Source organism: Dermacentor albipictus, chromosome 6 (assembly GCF_038994185.2).
Source record: "Dermacentor albipictus isolate Rhodes 1998 colony chromosome 6, USDA_Dalb.pri_finalv2, whole genome shotgun sequence".
In the NCBI taxonomy this organism is placed as follows: domain Eukaryota; kingdom Metazoa; phylum Arthropoda; class Arachnida; order Ixodida; family Ixodidae; genus Dermacentor; species Dermacentor albipictus.
Genome location: NC_091826.1, coordinates 99,654,729 through 99,671,510, shown reverse-complemented (window position 1 = coordinate 99,671,510; position 16,782 = coordinate 99,654,729). Strand labels below are relative to the sequence as shown.

The 16,782-nt window shown below is 44.2% G+C and overlaps 1 protein-coding gene and 1 long non-coding RNA gene across 8 annotated transcripts in view; both read right to left on the bottom strand.

Annotated features, from left to right (window-relative positions):
• LOC139061306 (calcium-activated chloride channel regulator 1-like) overlaps positions 1–16,782 on the bottom strand; it is a 210,257-nt gene that overhangs the window by 36,093 nt on the left and 157,382 nt on the right. The gene's annotated exons all lie outside the window — the stretch shown is intronic.
• LOC139046987 (uncharacterized) lies at positions 2,915–16,734 on the bottom strand. The gene is made up of 4 exons (XR_011507026.1): positions 16,448–16,734; positions 15,058–15,144; positions 8,743–8,956; positions 2,915–3,086 (listed from the first exon to the last, which is right to left on the bottom strand). It is a non-coding gene; the product is annotated as an uncharacterized lncRNA (long non-coding RNA).

Below are 16,782 nucleotides of genomic sequence, written 5' to 3'. Positions count from 1 at the left end.
AAAGGCTTTTCATGCATCCAAGTGCAGAATGAAAAAATAACACGAGCAAGCAAATGCAAGCATACCATCAAGCTGTACTCGGAGCCTCACACACGTGCTCAGTGGAAAAGAGGGGTGTCTTGGCGACCTACGCAGCTGTATTCTGCGACCCATGTGATTGTGTTCCGTATTCTTGCAAGCTGTCACTAGCACTGCAGAAACTGCGCCATCGCGCCAAACACCGCGATTTCTGACGAATCACCTCCGGCGTGACTATCACATTCGCGTGACGTAGAACGCAGCAGGTTGGATAATTCGAGAGGTGTTGCTCAACCAGCCAAGGCAGCGCGCACTGGAAGTAACCACCCGAGAATACTTTGCATGTTGTGACATGATGCGATTGCAATACATCTGTAAAAGTTGGCCCAGATAACATGACTGTGAAGTGTTTTAAAGAACGATGACGTGGTGCCAATGCAACACATGCCGCTTCAGAACAGAATGTGGCAGCGTAGAGTGGCATTTTCACCGTGGTGCGGAAATGTGAAATCACATCTGCAAAAATATGCGAGTGTCGTCTGCTGCAGCGCCTCCTCTACGTAAAGGAAGAGATGTCTACTGTCAAAAGCAGTTGCCAACGTTGAACACCTTTGCCCCGCCCAACAGTTGCCAGCTGTCAACAGGTTGCGTCACCCATTAGGATTGCGCATGCGGACTGGACGTGGATCGACTTTTGCGATACCATCCGTCTTTTGGGCGTCAGCAAGCGGGCGCGCAAGGGCGTAACGGACGAGCAGATTGACCGTGTTTTGGCCCTTAGCACTGGTTGTACGGAGGGACAGTCAAGAAAGGCGGGTCGTGACTTTCCGAAGGGGCAAAGCTTAGCGCTCTTAACACATGCAGCGACTCTTGTGCTCATCAGCGCAGATGCATCAACAGCGTTAACAAACACTTCGATTACGTTGGAGTGAACAGGTTGAGGACTTTCACATTTCGATGGTGTCGCTGTCCATACATCTCGGACTGCGACGATTACTTTTCTCCTCCTCACAAGTTATGGGGCGTGGTAGCATTGATGACTATAAGCGACGGTGTGGAGAAGGTGAACGGCGGATAGTTGTCGTCGGGCGCAATGTCGGCGACATATCCGAAGGGGTGTCGTAATATGGACAGTTGAACTGGCTGAACACGGGTGGTGGAGCGCCAGGTGGCTGCACACAACTTCAACAACTTGCGATGGTATCGGTGTTGCCGCACGCAAGGACTGAATGTCGGGAGTACGTCACCGGCTTGCCGGGCCGGGTATGTGGACATCTCCCTGTGCGCTTATTGGCTCTCGTTACAAACCACTTCTACTTGCATGGCAGCACCCAAGACCGCGGCCTCCGCCAAGATTTAAGTTCGTTTACGCTCCGACGCTGGGTTGCCGCCGCGGGGAACGCGATGCAGCAGTAGGCACTGACACCAACTTGGTGATAAGAGCACGCATCACTTGCATTGTGGTGTATTCGAGGCACGCGAAGCAACTTCAAATGCTTCAAGAAACGCCTGTGAAAGGTTGCGTAAGGGTTTATTTTTCTTTCTTTATTTCCTTAAAGACCCCACACGGGTCATTACATAAGGGGTGAGATTGCAACAATAGTTAAAACAATGTTAATGAGGGTGAGAGAATCGCTGACACTTCAGTAAATGCAGATGAACTGGTGATGGCAGCGATGTCGTAAGGTACGTCGTTCCAGTCTACAACTACACGAGTGAAAAATGAGGGCGAAAAGGTGACAGTGCGTGATTTGGGGCGGGCGACACTTCATGATTGACCAGTACGATGTGATGTTTGTCCCGGCGGTGAAATGTATGGTGCGATGGCGAGCGGACTCTAAATAAAAAAGTGAAGTATTGATAAGCTGGCGATGTGACGGCGCTACGAAAGATTACAAAAGAAGGCGCCAAATAAAACAACACACGAAGGAAGGAGACACGAGACAACCATGTAGGCTCACTAACGACTGAGTGTTTTATTTCTTGACAAAAGAAATGTATAGCTGCTAACAAGGATCAAAACAACAAGTAGAACCGGGGCCGTCATCTGCATCGCTCAAGGAAGGCGCGATACAGAATAACTTCGGAGTGCAAATCCCATGATAAGGCAGTTTCTTTGTCGAAAGAGAAACTGAGGCTCCACTGATACAATAATCACCACGCTTCTTTATCTCAAGCGCTACCAATATCTCCCTTGTCAGTTGATCATCAGGTCTGTTTAAAACACAGGTTCTATCAAAATCTGGAATGCACTTCTACGCATTACAATGCGCACTTATATGACCGGAGAGCTGGTTTCCATCTCATATCGATGCTCATGCAATCTCTCATTCAGAAATCTGCCACTTTGGCCTACATATGATGAACCATACGAAAAGGGAACCGAATAAGCTACTTTCTTTACACATCCCCCTATTGAAAATTTGCCCGATGCTGGGCATAGTGGAATCCATCATCCATCATCATGGTGGATTATGGTAATGGGTGACATGCCGGGTGACGGGTGGCACGGTGGGTGCTGGGTGGCATGCCGGGTGACGGGCGGCACGGTGGGTGCTGGGTGACATGGTGGGTGACGGGTGGCATGGTGGGTGCTGGGCAGCATACTGGTTGCTGGGCACAGCGGGTGCTGGGCGGCACGGTGGGTGATGGGTGGCACGGTGGGCACTTGGTTGGACATCATCGTGGGCGCAGCACGTCAAAGGCAAGTTGTGTGATGAATTGAAGGAGCAGCCATTGCTATACGGAAGCTCATGACGGGCTATCTTTATATGTGATGTTGAGTCTTATGAAGTGTACAGTCTGTATATACATGTTGCCAAGATGCGGCTATTTTCATGCCATAACGAATCAATCTGTAAAGCACCATACTACGTAGCATACCATCACACTTTATTGAAAAAGCATCACTGGACTTGTACTGTATTTACTTTTCCACTCGCTTGCCCTGGCGTCCTGCTTGTGTAAAAGAAAGCTCCAAAGGTGCTTTCGCAGGGAAGCAAGGTGGTTCTCTGGATGTGGTGTAGGTGGCATCATTGGATGGTCACTTATGTATTTCTCCAGGCAGTCTAAAAGGAGAGTGCAATAAATATATAAGTAAATTGTTTTTCCAATGATTTCCAGAAATAAGTGAATGAAGAAAATATGCTCTTATCACTTCAAAAAAGTTTCAGATAACAAAATACAGCAAATGTCACACACAAACATGCTACCCAGCGCGCAAGCAGGCACAGGTTTATTTGCAGTGAGAATGCACACACATGCATCACATTGTTTTGCAGATTTACATGGAATTTTTGTATGTTTTTTGCCAAAGCCACGCCTCTTCTCATCTGGAGGTTGGCTTAACTGCAAAATTTATACACATGGGAGCTGTACTCAAAGCCTCATGGGGTGGATATTTGGCTTCTGATTTTGCATAATTTGTCTGCTCTTCGACCACCCAAATTCCTGTCAAATTCGGAGAAGCACAATTTGGCTACACTGTCTCTAACGCATGCAGGAGAGCTGCAAGGTGCAAGCTGTCTGGTTTGTCCACTCTATCATTTGTTAGCTTTACTTGTTGCTCATGCGGTTGGTGAGGAAGTCGTAACTTTAGCATTTGCCATATAGGCATAAAAGATTTCATGTAAAAGCTGTATAATGGCTGGCTTGCAAGCTTTATTTAGCTGCAAATGATGGCAACTAATGTTTTAAAGTGAAGCTTTTTTTGCCTCTTCTCCCAACATTACGGGCGCTGCAGCTGCTATGGTCTTCTCATGCATGCCGTTGGATTTCTTGCAACATTACCAGATGGCGCTCACCTCTGCACATCCTGACCGGCGCTGCTGCCCCAGCATTTCACCGTTAGGGTGTATTGCACGTACTGTGCTGGTTTTAATTTCTATGCGAGAAAAATGCAGATGCTGGGCTGTGATAGTGTAAACATTAGAATCGTCCTTAGTCTGAAGAGAGCACTTTGAGCTGGAATCTCAACAGTGCGTTGGCCATGTATGTAGAAGGAGCCCATTAACACGCGCCAGCAAGGCGTGCACTCGATGTCGAGGACACCCAGACTTGAAAGAAGTGTCACACAGAACAGGAGCGTCTTCGCTATGCAGTGAAATGTAGTGCAGACTGCGAACTTATGTATACATACAATTACAATACCTAATTGAAGTATGCACAGCCTCATAATTCAATTAAAGTTTAATATTTCTGCCATGATGCGCTGCGCCATGTGAGGCAATGACAACGCTCAATTCCCTCTCAGAGATTGTGAACAATGACTCGCAACAACACCTCAAGCAAACACATCTCTCTGTGTGTTCTGCGGACTATGCAGACAAACAGAAGTGGTGCATGCAAGGTAAAGCTTAACATCAACTCGCCACTTTCGTATTGGACTAAACGCTGAAAAAATTACAAACTTGCTACTAACATCACCGTTAATTATTGCCAATCAATGCAAACAATGTGTGCTACGTGTACATCGATTCTCACAGGGCATGGGATCTGCCATTTTTTTCTACTTTTCAATCTCCATATTGCTACTTTGCTAAGCTAACCTACATCTTCAATGTAAAAAAGCCTAAAGAAGCATCTTAACGTAATACAGAGCAATCTTTCATGCTCGTCTGTTTAAAAAAAAGCATATTTCTGTAGGAAATGAAATCTTCGGCAGAGTGTTGATGCAACTACAAGAGTACCTGGTACTTTGATCCATAAAACAATTGAATCTTGGCAGAAGAATGCCAGTTACAGCCACACTATACAGTCCTTTCTAATCCAGGCTGGCGGAAATCGCTGGAATTCCGCATGATGCCCAGCACTTTGCTTTTCTTGGCACCGAAGAGAGGCATGAAAATTTTAGGATGCTTTGCGTAGAACAAGATCAGCTATGCAGATCAGAGCGTACATGCGAATAATGTACGAGGTGCTTTCTTTGTGTAGCAGTTCTTTCCTCATTCTTATGCTTAAATAAAATTAGATCACTGAAAGTATGCCGAAAGTGCTGATAGGCCATGTCTTACAAACTTCAATAATCAGAACATCTAAAATCAAGAAAGCGGCTGACAGATGGAATAGCACACTGTGGTATGAAGGTTATAAACACGGATGAGGTGCGTCAGAAAGGCTGGCCAACGTTTCGATAGGAGCTATCTTCGTCAAAAGTGGCCTGGTCAGCCTTGGGATGTTAGATTTAAAGGACTAGTAGGGTGAGGTCATGTGCAGTTGTTGTCAGTGGCAGCTGGTTGTAAAGGGAGAGACATTAAAGAGAATGCGCGCTGTCGTCTGACGTCTGCAAGCATGGTTCCTAAGACGAGGGCACAAGACCGTGAGGATAGGAAGGCGGCGAGAAAAGAAACGAAAGTAAAGGAGAAAAAAAAGACATGCCAAGAGGCAAAAAAAGAAAGACAAGAAAAAGACGGGCATGGGAGCGTGTTAAGGAAGTGAGGGGTTAGGGAGCATTCAGGAGTGTCATTGGCGGCATGTTTCTGCCGTTTTAGAACTGGTCAGGCGGTCAGTGTGCGAGTAACAAAAAACACCCCAAAAGACATCAGTTGAAAGAATGACTTGAGTAGCGTAGCAGCAACGCGTCGGGTAATGTTGAAGAAATTAAGATGGCGACAAGGAGTCTGGGATGCAATGCATGTGGTAGCTGGCAGGAAGAAGCATGGTGTTTTAGGGATGTCAGCCTCAGTAGCTCAACGCAGGTGTCGTCACAGTGGTATATAGAGCTGGTGATACCCTGTGTGACTGATGCGCAGAAAAAGGTATCCTGACATCTGGGATTTTGGATTGTGGTGGTGAGGGTGTTAAAAAATTATGATAGAAAACAGACAAAAGGGGGGAACTGAAAGTGGAATAACAAATAGGAGGGTTATATGAGCAAAAGCGGGCGGAGGCAGGTGTACATGAGAAAAGGGGTCATACAGTTGATATAAACATTAAAACATGAAAGAATATAATAAATTGAGTAGTAAGCAGGTAAAAATTAGAAACGGTGGAATAGGTGAGGTTAAGAATTAAGTTTAGGTGGTGGCACAATGTGTTTTGTGGCTTGGTTGATGACATGAGGCTTTCCGATTTAAGTTACAGCTTTAAAGTTTTTAAAGCTTCTAAGTTGCTATGTGTAAAATTTATTTCCATTGGATGTAGGCATTTAAACTTGTGTATGAGGTATGATTCCATATATTTCCTCTAGCGAGGCGAGCGGAAATTTGTAGTCTATAGAGCCTTGCTTTGTCACATATGACATGTTCATTGAAGTGGCTGGCTACTGCTTTAGGTAAATTGTTTTGTATCTGGCTACTGCTTTAGGTAAATTGTTTTGTATCTGCGCGATGACCGTTCAGTCTTTTATGAATTTTTTGTCCTGTCTCACCTATGTATTATTTGCTACAAGTGGCACATTCGAGACAGTAGACTACATTGCTTGATGTGCAGATGAAACTCGAAATTACCTTGTTTGAGTAATTTGATGCTGTACTTATTACTGTAGTAGTAGATTAAATGTGTTTGCATGTAGAGCACCCGGGCAGCCACAGGGACTGGTTCCCAACTTCGTTGTTGTTTTTAGTTTGGCACGTACAGGAATATCCTTAATATTATAGTGTTGCATCTCAAGACTACTCTGGGCAGGGCGGGAAAAATCTTGTTTCTGGTTGCTGGCGAGAATTGGGTAGTATTTATTGAGGATGTTGTTCATGTTTGGCAGTGTGTTTGAGAATTTAGTAGTAAGAAGAGGCGCTGTTCTTTGTGATCCTAGGGTGGGGCTTGAGCACCTCGGCTCAGTCAGGTTTGGTTGCATTGGTGCAGGCTTCCTGAAGGGGACTCTTTGGGTGGTTCCCGTTTGATAGGGTTTCTTTAAGGTGATCAAGTCTATCTATGTAGTCTTGGTTTTCAACACATGTGACGTAGCCATGTGCTTGGCCTTTAAAGATGCCTTCTTTGCAATGTGGCTTGATGGTGGCTTGTATATTCTAGGTACTGTTGTTTGTCAAAGGTTTCCATACAGCATTGTCATTAGTGTCCCAGTGTCAATGTATATTGTTGTGTCCAGAATGTTTATGCGCTCCATTGAGGATTTTGATGTGAATTTTATTGTTGGGTGAAAAGAATTTAGAAATCCTACATATTTATCTAGGCTGTCTTGACCATGTCACCATATTATGAATATGTCGTCTATGTATCGTAGGTATGTGTGGGGCCTGTCAGTGCAGCGCAATAGGAAGTCTGCAGAATCCCCATAAATATGTTCGCATAAATATGTTTTCCCATGTACATCTGCTTCCGCCCGCTTTTGCTCATGCCACCCTCTTATTTGTTATTCCAGTTTCAGTTCACCCCCATATTTGTCTGTTCTTTATTATATTTTTTCGAAACACCCTCACCAACACACTCCTAAGTCCCAGGAGCCAGGATACCTTCTTCGGTGCCTCAGCCACACAGGGTATCGCCACTTCTGTGTACCGCTGTGACAACACGTACGTTGAGCTACTGGGACTAACGTCCCTAGAAAGACCATGCCGCTGCCTTCCAGCTGCCCTATGCACTGCATTCCGGACTCCTTGCTGCCATCTTAACTCCTTCTAAATTATCCGACGCATTGCTGCTATGCTACTCAAGTCATTCTTTCAACTAATGTCTTTTCGGGTTCTTTTTGCTACTCGAGCACTGACTGCCTCACCGGCTCCTTTAAAGCCACAAGAACATGCTGCCAAAGACACCCCTGAATGCTCCCTAACCTCTTGCTTCCCCAACACCTTCCTTTGCCCTTCTTTTTCTTTTTTTGTTCTTGCTTTCCCTCTTGGTGTCTCTTCTCCTTTTCTCCCCACCTTCCCACTCCCACTATTGTTCCTACGTCTTAGGAATCATGCTTACAGACATCAAGTGACTGCGCTCATTCTCCTTCAAGTCTCTCCCTTTACAACCAGCCACTCCCGACAACTGCATGTGACGTCACTCCACTAACACTTTAAAACTAACATGCCGAGGATGACGAGGCAGCCTTTGAGAAGATAGGTCTTCCTAACGAAACGTTGGCTACCCTTTCTGAGGCACTTTATCCCTGTTTATAACCTTACATCCCAATAATGAGAATAGTGTTTTGAAATTGCATGGCTGTGAAGGCTGCAGATTGTAAAGCAGCACATCAGGTGACCACAGTCAACACTTAAGAAGGCAGTGGTTTAAAAAGCTTCTTTTAGACCATACAATTTGCCAAGCTGTGTCGGAACCCAATTTTCTTGAGAAGCATTATTTCAAAAAAGTGAAATGAAAGCTGAAGCGTTAAAAGCTACAATAGCGCATGCAAAGTCTACATTAGAAATTTCAAAGTCAATGAGGTGCTTAAATGTTCACTTCTGTTAAGACAATGAGCAGCAGGTGAATGCAAGCTGTTAAGGTCCTGTCAAAATTAACCGCTCGTGTAGCCACCCGACTTTCTTGATTGTTTTTAATTGAAACTGATTATGGCGGAAGCTTTTGTGGGCGGTTTTTCACAGGAATCCTATATCCCGAAATTATCTTGTGCTGCTTTTCATACGCACAGAGACATTTAAATTGTGTGTCGAGACAAAGTGCATATACAGCAGAAGAAAAAGATATAATATATAGGCACCTGCCTCATTCTTGCTTTGGCATTTCTTGTCGCTCTGTATACATCATGTAACGCTAACTCATTCAGATAACTTGCAGATATGCAGTTATGTTTCCTAAATGAGGTGACTGTTGACTTACTTTTCAAAGCAGCCACTTTCTCCGGTGTTGCCGGAAGCTTCCCAGATGCACGGCACATTGTTCGGCAGGCCTGTCCAATCAGGCTGCTTTCACCTGCTTGCACTGGTGTCCACAGGTGCCATGCCACCTCTAATGGGCACTTTCCGTCGGAAGCAGACTTGAATATGTAATGCCACTTGTTGAGTGGCATCACAAATCCCACACCAATCTGTACCTGCAATAGATATGAAGTGTTTTTTTTCCTGAGCAGTATTCTTAACACTAAAACGCACTTGTATAAAACAATATGATATAGGTTAATTAGGTCCGTCAATTTCTGATGCAACTCTATAATTTCCAATTTCTGCCCCTCGAACAAGTTTTAAAAGAAACTGGGGTTAAACCCAACCTCACCAAGAAATTCATTTTTGTGTAAAGGTATAAACTAATAAAATTTTTCCATTTTAAGGGCAGCAAACACTCATATCTCGTACAGTCTAACCTTGCAATAATGAAATTAACAGAGAAAGCGAAACAATTGATTCAAATAGGCGCACCGCCATGCAGAGAACAGTGCAAGAACGAGTGACGTCAAGGCCTCCAAAATTGCAGTGTCACACGGAGAACAGTGCAGCACATGTTACCTAGAGACCTACGCGCGCCAGTCTCCAAAATCCACCACCATCACACACTACGTGGCCTTGTTCTAAAGAACACTGGAGACATGCCTTGAAAGTATGATTACCCTTGCATGGTTGAAAACAAGTGAATTCTTTTGTGGGCTCTGAAAACCACTCGCACCACTCACTGATCTCAGCAGTTATATTTTCGTCATGACTAAATTGCAGCGATGAATGCGCCAAGTCCCGTCACAACTTCAAACTTCAGAACTCGGTGTGCACGCTCCTTTTACTGCGACCAGGTTTGAAATGTTTGTTGTAACAGTACAGCGCTAGTACAGCGGCAGCGGAATTCTCTTTAGGGACAATTGCACCTTCTACATCTTTTTGTAGGTTTTTGCGCAATATGTGCGTTGCTGCTTTTTGTCATTAAGCCCTTCAGTTGATGTCTAACGCCCATTCAGACTGTGTCTCTTTGTGTGTGTGTTTGCACTTGTCATGATGTCCAAGTTCAGCTACCACCAACTAGAACTAAGTTTTGCATTAATCAGAAGTACATATTAGCACGCTTTATAAAAAGCCAAAGGATTAGCACTATGCTGACCGGAAATGAGAAATGGCAAGAATATTCTGGCTGAAAACAACATTTCATGTTTATCAACACTGACGGGCAAGTAATTAAGAAAGTTGTACGTTAATGTTTACCTTTTGAGTGACACAAGGGACAGAAAGAAGACAAGACACGAAAACTACCAATTAAACATTAATTTTGATGCAAAAATTAAAGGTAATATTTATACTGCGTGTGCCCTTGCACTGCACAAGCGACCTTTTAAAACAAAGGACACAAGTTGCAATACAAATGTATAAAATCATGATAAACAGTACTTGCATAAAAATAGAACAAATAAGCACAGAGTGATCCCTATTCTGTGTCATTTAGAGAGTATTCCTCTTTGTAATGCAATCATAATGAGCACTGGCTGACAGATGTCCCTCTTTTTTAAATGGTATGCCTCAGTGATATTGTTGATCAATCGGTTGCCTTAAGTAAACAAAAGAGATGAACAATCTAAATCTGGCGTACATCACCAGTTGTGTCAATGCATTGTCAAGTGGGATGAGCATGCTTGTCCCTTGAGTGAATAATGGTGCTCTCCTGGGCACATGCTTATACACCGGCCAGTCTGCCCCATGTACAAGACCGTCCATTCTTAGTACGAAGATAGTGCAGAGTGGCTGAACACCGCGGATTGCCAGCGCGCATGGCATGGCTGTGCAACGGAGCTAAGCGGTGCAGGCGCACAGGGGCTTAGAGGTGGGGCTTCATGTCGTGTGTCATCCGCTAAAGCATGGCATGCTCCCGCACTTTAGCAGATGACACGAAGCTCCACATCCCCCCTGCGCCATGCACGCTGGCACTCTGCGGGGCGTGGTCACGCTGAGTCGTGTTCGTGCCAAGAGTTGACGACCCTGTACATTTGACCAAACATACACATGAACAGAGGCATAGACTACACTACTAATGACGGACACAAGACATTTAGTGGTAATTTATACAAATCTCCCTTGTCTGGACGCCTTTCTCAATGCGCTTGTGGAATGCTATGCACATATATTTCGAGCGAAAAAATAAAGTAGGCAGGTATGCAGCACAATCCACAAGTGAAGTGAGAAAAGCGAGCAGGCAAGTACGCTTGTTAAACATACCACGAAATATGTCTAGTGCGTGTTAGAGGCAGTGTACTGCATTCTAATGTTAGCAACTAAATATGTACCAAAGAAATCGCCACATTTTACTGAGAAGACCGGCATGCTCGTCTGACTTGACCGTGCATTGCCGTGATAGGGCTTGAGGCCAGATTAAATTAGTTTATCTATTTCCACCCACGGTGAAAAATTGACAAGAGAAATCAGAGAGGCATACCAGAAGACGTGTGAGCAAGCCTCCATTATGAATGCATGAAAAAAGGCGTCCTTTCTAGATGACATGGGATAGAAATTAGTCTGACTATTCACCTTTTTTTACGCAAATACTGTTTATTGTGATTTTTCACCTTTGTATTACAACTCACATTTTCCTTCTGAAGGAACTTGTGCACAATATAAGCACACATTCAGTGTTAATTTTATTCCTTCTGTCAAATTCAGTCATCACTGGTCATGTTGTATGGTCTCCCTTCCTTCACTGTGTAAATTTTGTCCTCAAGAGTTATATGAACTCACTGGCAAACTCAAAACGACACTACAAATTTCACCTAGAGGATACGGCTGGTTCTCAGAAAATGCACAAATACGGCGACAGGTGTCTGTTGGCACACTGTAGCAATAATGGGTGGAAGCTACCTTTGACATTGCTGCAATACATCAGTTGTCACATGGCTACAACCCTTAAGAAACAACAGAAATGCAAGTGCACAGCAAAAACAAGCAGGTTCATCAACCACAAGTTTGACTTCAGCAGCCAAAACATAGGCAGTTTCATATAGCTAAAGCATTAGCTAATATGTGGCAAATACATGCACAAGCACCCTTAACTTGAAATAACTGCATACCAACATAAAACCATGAGTTGCAGTGCATATGATGCTTGTTCATGACACTAGTATTTTGTGAAAAATACTTTTTGGATTACGTACAATGCTTTCAATTCATCTGCCTAGTAATCAAAGGCATTTGACAGAATTACACTTTGTACTTGCTAGTTGAAAATATTCTCACCTGAACAGCACCAAGCAGAATAAATAGAAAACAGCCCACTGTGCTAACCAAATATGTGGAGAGACCCAAACTAATAAAATTATTTCTGGACAGCTGTAGAGAGCTTGTTGGCTGATAATCACTATTAAAATTACACCACTGCCAAGCAGATGTTCTGTGTGGTGCTGTTGAAATCAAGTTCACTTGATGAGCAACATAGCAATAACCAGCAAATGCTTTTGCAATAGTGAGCAGGCAATCTTGCATATGCAAAACTGCATGCTTATTTAATGATAGTGCATCAATAGACTGAACTATGTACCAACTATGTGGTCTATGCAGTATAGACAAAGTCGAAAACGATGCAACTGGACACAGACTCTGCCACAATGCCTACTTGCATGAATGGGTATAGCTTAAGAAGAATATAAAAAAATGTAGAGAAAGAAAGCAAGCTTACTAGAAAACTCCTCACTGCTGTAGTACTTACAGCACAGTGAATACTGGCCTTCATGTACCATTTAAAGAAATTCAAGCTCGTGTCCATTGTTCTGGGAACTTGAGAAATAATTGTGAAATTAATGGAGAAGGTTGGGCTAGTTGGCGTTGACACAGCTCCTGTGACATAGTTACTAGCACAAACAAGGTGTATGGAATAAAGGTCGGACTAGCCAAAGCGGTAGACTTCAACTGACAAGCTTTATTCAGAAGAAACACGCAAACAGGCCACCGCATGCTCAGTTAATGTGGAGACAGATGCATAAACGAATGTGCCACATAGGGGGATAACGAAATGCACATAGAAGCTGATAAGCATCCACAAGAAGCCATTACAAAGCATTCACCAGATTTTTCTGAAGACACAACTTATTTATCAGCTGGTACCAGTGATGGAGTGCTTATGCATTCATCAGCAGCTTTCGAAATGCAAAACACCCCAAACATTTCCCTATATAACTGCCTGGCAAACTGACTGAGCACTGGTGTGTTATGAAAACATGGGGAGCATTTATGGGTACTTTAACAGTGATCAGCCAAGTAGCCAGCGCCTGTGAGAGCATTTACAGCGTTCCGGTACTCCCCAAGCCACTCATTCAGGCACCTGTTTGTTCAATATACCACTTTCCACAGGGAAGTGAAATGTAGTATACCACCACTACATTTCAGTTAACAAAGAAGGTGACATGCTCCTTAGTGCATGTACCTTGACGCCCGGCAATGTTTACCAACTTGCATATTCTTGTGAGCGTTAGCGGTGCTGAAAAAATGCCTACACCAAACTTGTTCGCCACCTTTCTTCTAGGCGGTGAGACACCCTGTGTACGTATGGCAGCGCTGCACGGCTACCACTGGGACATGCGTTACTGCACATCCAGTCGGCAATGTGGTAGTGCCAATGACTTTCTTGTTGTGCTGGCTTTGCTGTTAAAAACATTGTGGGTGTTTTCGAACAGTGTTCAGTAGGACTCAAGTTCACACATGAGTTGCCAGAAGATGATCGCCTGCAATCATTCGATATTCGTTTAATTTTAAATCATACTTTCCTTTATTATATATACTCTCTTAGGAAAAAGAAGCCCTTGCTCGACTACCGTTTGGCATACTCCATATTAAAGGATGCATAGCTCCTAGCTGCCCGAGAGCTGTTCTGGTTAAATCTTGTGCACCAGGTTTCCTGCAGCGCTCAGCAACAAGCGAGCCATTTATGTAGGGCCGGGTATCCCGATAACACCTTGGTGTCAATTAGTGGGAGCCTCATTAAAGAGGTAAAAACAGATCTGGCAGCTGCTCGGTGCAATAACGCACGTCCCAGTGGGCGCCCTGTGGCTGTGCCATCTGTACATGGGGTGTCCCACCACCTAAACAACGTGGCAAACCAGTGCAGTGTAGGTGTTTTCTTCAGCACCACTAGAGCTCGCAAGAATGTGCAGGTTGGTAAGCAACGCCGGGAATCAGGGTACATGCACTAAGGAGCATGTCATCCACTTTTTTAACTGCAATGTGGGGGTGGTATACAGGATTTCACTTCCCTGTAGAAAGTGCTGTATTGGATAAAAGGGCAGGTTCTTGAATGAGAGGCTTAGGGAGCACCGGAACGCTGTAAACGCTCTAGCAGGCACTGCCCGTTTGGCTGACCACTGCCGAAGATGTGCTCGTAAATGCTACCTGTGTTTTCAAAACAAGCAAGGGTTCAGATGGTTTGGCAGGCAGTTAGATAAGGAAATATTTGGTGTTTGGCATTTCAAAGGCTGTTGATGAATGTGTAAGCACTCCTTCACTGGAACTCACTGATAAAGGAGTGTTTGTTGTACCTTGAGAAGAACCTGCTGAATGCTTTGTAATGGCTTGTTGTGGTGGGCGGTATTGGCTTTGTTGTGCATTTGGTTTCTTCCCATGTGGCACATTTCTTTATGCATCTGTCTGCAGATATTTTTGAGCATAAGGTGGGGCCTCATTGCGTGTTTTCTGAATAAAGCTTGTAAGTTGAAGTCTAGTGCACTGTCTTGTGCAACTTTTTTCAATTAGTCTTGTTCGTGCAAGTAACCCTCACAATAATTGTAATACCAATGTTAAACAATGGTAAGCATGCTGCATACTTAGACCTGTGACATATTTGGCCCATTACACTTTTAATGCTTACGTGTGCAGAAACTGCACAAGCGTGTAGCCTAAACGAAAAAAAAGTGGATATAAAAGGTATAACACAGGAAAGTTTCAAATCAATAAAACAAAATAACAAGAGGGAGATATAATGTGTACTAAGCAAAATAAAATGTAACGCGCAGCGAAGTGATTGATGCAAGAAAAAATATGCCTGAAGACATGTTAGATCTAGCTTTAAAGTGAACAAGGTAATGTGTACATAATGTATACAAACACAAATAAGCAGCAAGTTGAATAAAGTTGAGCAGATATTTAGCCTATTTAGTAAGCACTGCTGAGTAATATGTCCATAAACTTATTGACGAATGATACCGAGATCCTACTTTTGCAAACACATACACTTCAGTCATACCTGACCAGACCATCCGATTACACACAGTGCTCCTGCAGCCATAGCTCCTCCCTGACGTGGACACTGTTGTTGGTCACGGCCTTGCCACTGCAAGATAGGTTCTGTGTTAACTTATAGCAGTGGCACTTTAACGAAGTCATTGTGAACACATGCAAGGAGCACAGAAAAAGTCACAAAAACAATGTTTGCACCACTGCAGGGTGGGAACAAAGCACAAGGTCAAAGTTACTGATGAATGTTGTGATAATAGGGACCTCTTCATGACAATAAAATTTTAAGACCTACAGCTACAGCACATTACAAACAAATGTTTGTTTACGTAACAATTCATTTTTTTCTATCGGTTAAGCAACTTTCCCTTGTCATCTCTAGTTATGTCAAAACACCTTCTCTCAAAATGTAAGCTGTAGTAGTAGCAAGCCGCAATTGCTTTAATTTTTTTGCCTGAACCCTATGAGGGATATTCTGTGCGCAACGGCGACGCGCGACGGCTTTGAGGGAGAAAACGGGCCGTCGCGCGAACGTATCGCTCGTTCTTTGTCGCCTGGTTCTGGAAATCTAGAATTCGTCGCCCAGAAGTGCTATGAGCGAACAGACAATAGCGCGAAGCCGGAACTGGATGTACTACATCAGTCGAGTACTACCGCTTGTTGCACGGAACAAGCAAACGACTATTTTCATACGTGCAAGGTTAAGAACCTACTGCAAGACTTTAAAGAAATGTTTTACGCTGCTCCTTTGAGTAAAACACAGCAAACTAAACTAATAATGCACACTTTTGGCGCGTATTTGCTGCCCTCATACCGGCCACACCGGGGAGACGGCTCTCAATGTCGTCGCTCGCATAGGGTACGACTTGTAGGGAACGAGCTAGCGCGATAGCCATCTACATCGCGTCTCTGTCGCGCGCAAGACCGCTCGCATGGGGTACGACTTGTAGGGAACGAGCGAGCGCGACAGCCATCTACATCGCGTCGCTGTCGCGCGAAAGATCACTTGCATGGTGTTTATACTTTTTCCCAATAACTGCTCACAAACCAACAACCGCTTAGACAGACATTTACAACCTCGAAGCATAAGTAAGAGAGGAAACGTTATTGCAGTAAGAATAGGTAAAGAGGCAAATGAGTCTTTATTATCCATTTTCAGCAGAAAAGTGGCAGCTCGCTCAAATGAGGACTGTTGCCGAACCTAATCCCTCTCATCGGAAGGAAGCGCTCACCAAGACTTTAAATTTAGCATTAAGCCAATAAACTTGCGCAAGCAAATTATGTCAACCAACGCTCAGCAAGCATCGGCACAGTCAATGTCGTCGTGGGAGTTCGATTTCTTGCGCCCGCAAGGCACTCTAGGCACACACGAGAAGCAAGCACAGCATGCCTGTACTCACCTTTTAAATGGTACGATGCGGTCGAAAAGCGCCCTCCAAGTTGCCGGAGCTGCAAAGTTATTCCCGCATACGTGCAGTTGCGTAGTGGACGACCTGCGGAACGCTAATAATACGCATCATTTCTTTGCGGCGTCCACCGAACTCTCCACAACCACCACGGACAAAGGGAACGCACTCCATGGCATGAAAATCGTTGGTCCACGTTTGCCTGGCGCACCACGCATACCGCGAGTATGCAGCGAGACACAAGCTATCTTCTGGCACTTTTGTGCACGCGAACTAAGTCACAATTCATTACACAAACTCAAAAACACGATCAAACAAACACATCGCAG